This window comes from Crocodylus siamensis, chromosome 6, assembly GCF_052110815.1.
Source record: "Crocodylus siamensis isolate JL-2025a chromosome 6, ASM5211081v1, whole genome shotgun sequence".
In the NCBI taxonomy this organism is placed as follows: Eukaryota; Metazoa; Chordata; order Crocodylia; family Crocodylidae; genus Crocodylus; species Crocodylus siamensis.
Genome location: NC_143400.1, coordinates 15,055,009 through 15,061,628, shown reverse-complemented (window position 1 = coordinate 15,061,628; position 6,620 = coordinate 15,055,009).

Sequence of the window (6,620 nt, the reverse complement as noted above, 5' to 3'; positions counted from 1 at the left end):
GATGGTCACATCTGCTGCCATAACTATGAGTCTCTAGGGAGGACATTCTCCATGTGGAGTCCGTGACATGCCGTCCTTCCCCAGTGCTGTGGAGTCCAGCTCCTTGAGGCCACAGTAGTAGCAAAGGAACAGCTAGGCCCTTTCCATCTTCATGTGCTGGTGAGGATTGGCAGGGGAGGGCACTAGAGTTCAGTTGTGGCTTTGGTGGACATTGCTGGTCAAGAGCATCTGATCTCTTGTGCACACGCAGGATGTGCCAGAAGAAACAGCACGGACATGTCTCAGAGGGCTGTGAGACAAGGACCTGCTGTTTCCGGTGACTACCTGTTGTTACCATGGCTGTTAGCAATAGCAGAAGTGTTTGTGACCAAAGAGCTCAGAGGCAATGGCCTCCATGTTGCCCAACCCTGCGCAGAAAAGGGCTGATGCAGACGCAGCCTCTGTGTGCTGCTTACCAAAGCAAAAGGGGGCAACTTGGAAGTGTCTAATGCTGGGTATTTTTCCCCTGTTACAGCCACTGGTCACGGAAACAGCTGCCGCTGTGCAAACCCCTTGTGAGCCAGGATGTACCCTGCTTTGCATGTATATCTCACAAGTGCTGAGGGGGCCTGAATGCAACTGGGGGCCCGCTTTCAGTTGGCAATGCCCACACAACCTCTGCCCCACAGCCTGTCAGACTCAGCTGGAAACCAGGGACACGCACACAGGCTAACACGTGACAAGTTGAGTTGAGAGGCTGTGAAACAGGCAGGGGCAAAGCAGCCCTTGGATGTGTTGGGGCATTGTGGGGGGGTGGGGAAGTCAGTCAGCCTTGGGATGACGTGCTCTAGGATTTGGCCTCCAGCTTTGCCTCTCTGCATGTGCGCTTGAGGAGTCACAGAGCAGTGACATGCTGTGTGTCCAGCCAGGCAGGTCTGCGGCAGCTCCAAAAATAGTACCCAACTATCCGGTGTCCCAGTGGGTTTGTTAACCGCAGTGCTGCAGGCTGCCTCCTGGCTTGAAGCAGGAGCGAGCGCCAAGAGCAGCTTTACATATCACTGCAGGAGGAGGTTTCTTCTGGGGGTTTTGCCTTCCGCTGAAGTGATCATCTGGGCATGTCTCACCTGATGATTTCCCTGGCATTAGCAATGTCCTTGTTTTTCTTGCTCTCATCCAGTGGCATGTTTGTATGGGGCACTTGTGGCTGTGATGCAGGAATGGTCCCCATGACCTATGTGCTTGGCAACTCCAGTATTGTCTGGTATCCTCTGCGTCCGTGGGATTTGGGTCCCATCATCCAGCCTTTTCTGAAACCAGGAGTATCTCTTGTGGAGATCAAGCACCTTTCATTTGTCCTCCCTCCACAGCTTACCCCCCTTCCCCCTCCACAAGCTGTGCCAGCTGTTTCATAGCATACAACAGCCCCATACGGGAGTTTCAGACAGGAAGTGAAGAACAGCTCAGCTACTGTGGGCATTCCCCAGTGGCAGCTGTGCCCCAGATGTCTCAAGGAAGCAGATCTTTAATTGAGTTTGCGGGGGGGGGAGAGGAACCTGGTAGTCAGAAGAGGAGCAGAGATGGGGAGGATATAAACAAAAGGACTCTTAAGCCACAAGATGCTGACTTGACCCTGTGGCTCTTAGATTTCCCTCCAGGGCCCAGGAAGAAAGCAAGACTATTGGCTTCCTACCTACCCTGTCCTGCTATCATCCACCCTTGTGAACAACAGGATTCCTCCCAAACCAAGAGAAATGGGGGCTGGTTGCTTTGACCTGTCAAAGATTATTGGCGTAGGAGACAACCCCCCTGCCCTCTTCGCAGGAGATCTCAGCTGCCTATCTGATTTGCCTCAGAGCTGTTTAGAGAGAAGAGCAGCCAGCATGTTTCAGTTTCAGGTTTGCTCTTTTTCCTGTCTGAAGCTGTGGCTCAGTTTAGTGAAGGGGGGTTACTGAGGCAGGGGGTGATTTATTTTTACCCAGGGCAGGTTGCAGATGGTGCTCCAGCTGGAGCTGGGCAGAGCAAGGCAGGATGCCTGGGTTCTGTGGTGGCCAGGTCTGGGGTGAATGGCTTGGCCTGGCTTGAACTCATTCTGTCTCTTGTATTATAAAGACTGTTCCGTCCCCACCCTCCAAAAGTTCCTTATCATCCTTACGTGGAAGGCAAGGCCCAAGAGCCTGCTGGCATCAGGGTCCAAGTCCTGCTCGATTACTGCCAGCTGCAGGTTGCACCTTCACCTGCTTGGCTCATGGACCCTCCTCCTTCATAGCCCTCCCACCAGTCCTGCCTCTGCTCCATTTGGGACTGCAGACACCAGAGTCTTTGCTCTTGGGCCTTGTCACACTTGAGCTTTGCTGTGGCAGATACTGGCCACCCCCTTGGGTAGGTATGATAAGCTGATTGGCATAGTTACTGGGGAAGATGAGAACAGGACAGTGTACAGCTCGCTTGGTCTAGGGAGGGTTGGTTTGCTTCCATATATTGCTCTGGGTTTCATAGTTTCTAGGGTCGGAAGGGACCTGAGCAGATCATCTAGTCCGACCCCCTGCCATGGCTGGAAAGAGTACTGGGGTCAAATTACCCCAGCAAGGTGTACATCTAGCCTCCTCTTAAAGACCCCCAGAGTAGGAGCCAGCACCACTTCTCTTGGAAGTTGGTTCCAGGCCCTAGCCGCCCTGACCGTGAAGTCGCGCCTCCTGATGTCTAGCCTAAATCTACCCTCTGCCAGCTTGTGACTGTTATTCCTGGTCACTCCTGGTGGTGCTCAGGGGAACAGGGACTCCCCCAGTGCCTGCTGATCCCCCCTGACTAGTTTGTAACAGGCCACTAGATCCCCCCTCAGCCTTCTCTTGTGGAGGCTGAACAGGTTCAGGTCCCGTAGCCTCTCCTCGTCGGGCCTGCCCTGCTGCCCCCAGATCATACGAGTGGCCTCCTCTGGACCTCTCCATGCTGTCCACATCCCTCTTGAAGTGTGGCGCCCAGAACTGGACGCAGTACTCCAGCTGCGGCCTGACCAGTGCCGCATAGAGGGGGAGGATTACCTCTTTGGACCTGCTTGAGATGCATCCACGGATGCATGACAAGGTACGGTTGGCCTTCCTGACTGCATCCCCAGCAACCTTTTGGCCAGCCTTTTGGATGACCACTTACGGATATGCTCAGAGGGACCTGCCCAAGGTCCTGGAGGACGTCATGGCAGAGTGCGGACTTGAACCCAGACTTGGCCTGCCTCTAGTCCCTACACCAGTTTGCATGGTTAGACATTGTTGATGCTGATGTGTTTTATTTTTTAAGTGGGGCCAGTGGACAATAGGAAAGTGGGGCTAAAAGGGACCTCTCAAGGTCACATCTAATCTGGCCCCCTGTTCAAAGTAGGATTGTCCCCAACTAAATCATCCCTGCCACGCGTCTGTCCAGCCTGCTCTTGAAGATTTCCGGGGATGAAGACTCCACAGCATCTCTAGGTGTCTGTTCCAATGCTCGACCACCTTCAGAGCTGGGATGTTTCTACTCATCTCCAACTTCAGTTTCCTCTGCTGCAGCTTGAGGCTGTTGCTCCTAGTCCTGTCTCCTATGGCCACGGAAAAAAGCCCATCTCCATTCACTCTGTCATCACACTCCAGGTACTTGAAGACCACTGTATCAAATCCCCCCATTAGTCTTCTCTTTTTCCAGACTGAATAACCCTAGCCTTTTCAGTTTTTCCTCAACAGTTTTGCTTCCCAGGCCTCTAATAATTTTTGTCCTTCTGTGCTGGACTCTTTCCAATCTGTCCACATCCTTCTTGAAGTGCGGGGCCCAAAAGGCAGCTCCAGAGTCTCTACAAGCTGTTCCATGTTGAAGCAAGGGGACTCCTCACTCTTTCCACACCCAGCCAGACCCCGGACAAAGAAGCACTAGCCCCTCAAAGGTGTGACCTGGTCCCCCTCTCCCTCCTCCTCCTGCAGCCAAGTGTGAAGCTCAAAGCTGACTTGAAAGCATTTCTGAGGCTTCATGTGATCCAGCAGCAACAGCCTGAGACAAATGGTCGGGGGGAGCATCCCCCGCCCTCCTCTGTCACTTAGCATCCACTAGGCTGCTCTCAAACCAGGATCTCTCCTTGTAGTGGGGGGAGCTGGGGCAGATTGGCCCTAGGACTAGCACTTAAGCACTGCCAACGCTCAGGTTTAGGGTCCTGCCCCCTCTCCTCCAGACAGGCAGCAAGATCCCTAAGGGACACACTCAGCCTGTAGGGTGGGGGCCTGGTACTGTTGATTTGGTCTGCAGCCCCCCACACACATAGATTCATAGATGTTAGGGGCTGGAAGTGACCTTACAAGATCATTGGGTTCAGGCCCATGCTGGAAGCCAGCTGCTAGGAACTGCAGAGGATGGGGTACACCTGAAATCCCCCCCTCTGGAGTTGCGTACAACTTCCTCAGAGGGTTGAGTGGAGCTTACCTAATGGCCTATAAAGTGGAGGGCCTGAGGGGTTCACACTTTTGAGGGGACCCATGAGGTTCTTGAGGGCCTTGCTCCTCTGCTCAGGGTCAGCCTGATCGTCATGGTTGGGATCAGGAAGTAATTTATCCCAAGGTCAGATAGGGGTTTTGCCTTCCTTTATAGCAGGGGCCACAGCCCTCTTCCTTAGATCTTGACCTGGGCCAAGCAAGAGGGTGTTTCCAGTACTGCCTGGTCATTTGGCATAAGGGTCATTCCTCAAGTTTTTTAGAACAGGTTAGATCATTGCTTTTCTAGGGTGGTTTAGACAGTGCTGATCCACTGGCAAATACATCTTAAGCCCCTGCCTAGGGGACAGGATAAGTGATTTTGCTGCTACGCAAGCGGAGAATTGCGTAGCTGAGCATCCGGTTTGTCTGTATCTGTGTGATGTTCCCTGGCTGCAGCCAAAAGCTGGGTTCATGCCATCACCCTATGAAGACAGTGATGGCAGATCTGTGAGCAAAGTGTATTGCAGCATGTTCCCAGTGTCTGACTTTCCCCAGCCACGAGGCAAATCTGTAGGATGACGACTTTCCTACACTGCCCATCAGACTATGAGAATTCAGCTACAATGCTGATCCTTCCCCATATATGCAGAAACGAAGATTTATACACTTACCCAAGAGGAACTGAGCCACAGCTTCTGAGAAATTACGCAACCCCAGCACCCATGTAGACTGGCTGCACCCCTGACTCAAACAGCCCTCTGAAACTCCAGTGGGGTTAGAAGTAGCTTTCCCCAAGTTGCAGATCTGAAACCCTTTAAGTGAGAGAGTGTTTTTTCAGGTTGATGAGCTATGCGTAGCTTCTCCTGTGCTTAGAGAAAACATGCTTTGGCTGGTTGCTTGCAGCAGTCAGGGAGGTCTGTTTTCTCCTCTTGAATGCTACTGATTTTGGCAGAGGGTATTTTTTTATTTCCTCTGAAGCACTGGGACCAGGGCCGCAGCCAAGGCTTGGGGGTTTTGACTGGGAAGCATTGTTGTTCCGGTACTTAAGACAGCTCGGAAGTTTCCGGATCGCGGGTCTTGCTCTTCTACTCAAAGTTAAACCAGTTGTCATATTTAGGGTGAGGAGTTCTCACCTCCCTGCCTGTCAAGTTGACCAGGCCCCTAGGGGATCTGTCTTTCTCTAGAGTCCTCTGAGCTTATGCTACCTTAACCCTGCTCTACTTTCACCTGTGGCATGGTGCAAGGCTACCCTGTGCTTTATGGCTGTGAGGGTTTTAAGTTAATGATTTTCAGGAGCTTTAAGGTTTTTGCTAATGTGGTGCTTGAAATCTGGCCCTGTGTTCTTCCGCATATGAAAACCCATGTGAGACATCAGCTATTTAACTGGGAGCAATGGGCGGCAATAAATCCTCTTAGCCCAATTGTTTACACGGTGGTCCCTTCACAACAGGCTTGTTGGGGCACAGTCTGCCACTAATTGAAATGTTCTGCTGGGATGCACGTAACAAGTAACAGGCCCATCACTCACTGGGCTTCTGAAAGCCCTCAGATAAGGTGATGGAAAGGGCAGAAGAACCGATAGCTGGAAGAGAAGTGAAACCACTGCTGTGTCTTCACCATGACTCCTGCTCCCTCCCATCCTACCTGCCCCTCTGGATACAATTTGCTGCTTAACTTCCTGCCCCCAAATTATGTCCCTATCGCTGTGCGCAGGTTCCTCCCAGGCAAGGGCAGCAAGCACCCAGCTTGGAGCTGGTCCGTTGGCAGAAAAGTTGGACCATTGGTTGCATCTGCATGTTCATTAATGCCCCATAATTACTGCGTGTTAAGTTCAGTACTTGGAAAATCAAGTACTAAATTAGTGTGCAGTAACTTGTGTGCACAGTGGCACCGGCGCACGGGTTTTTATAGTTTCATAGATTGTCGGGGCTGGAAGGGACCTTGCAGATCGTCAGGTCCAGCCCCCCAGCTCTACGCAGGAAGACAACTGTGGTTAGGTGACCCCAGCAAGGTGACTGTCCAATCTCCTCTTGAAAACCTCCAAGGTAGGTGACTGCACCAACTTTGGAGGGAGTTTATTCCATAGTCTCCACATCCACACTGTGAAGGAGTTTTTCCTGGTATTAAGCCTGAAGTGATCTTCCAGGAGTTTGTATCCATTGGTTCTGGTCTTCCTCAGGGGTGCCCTAGTGAGCAGTTGTTCACTGAGCTCCT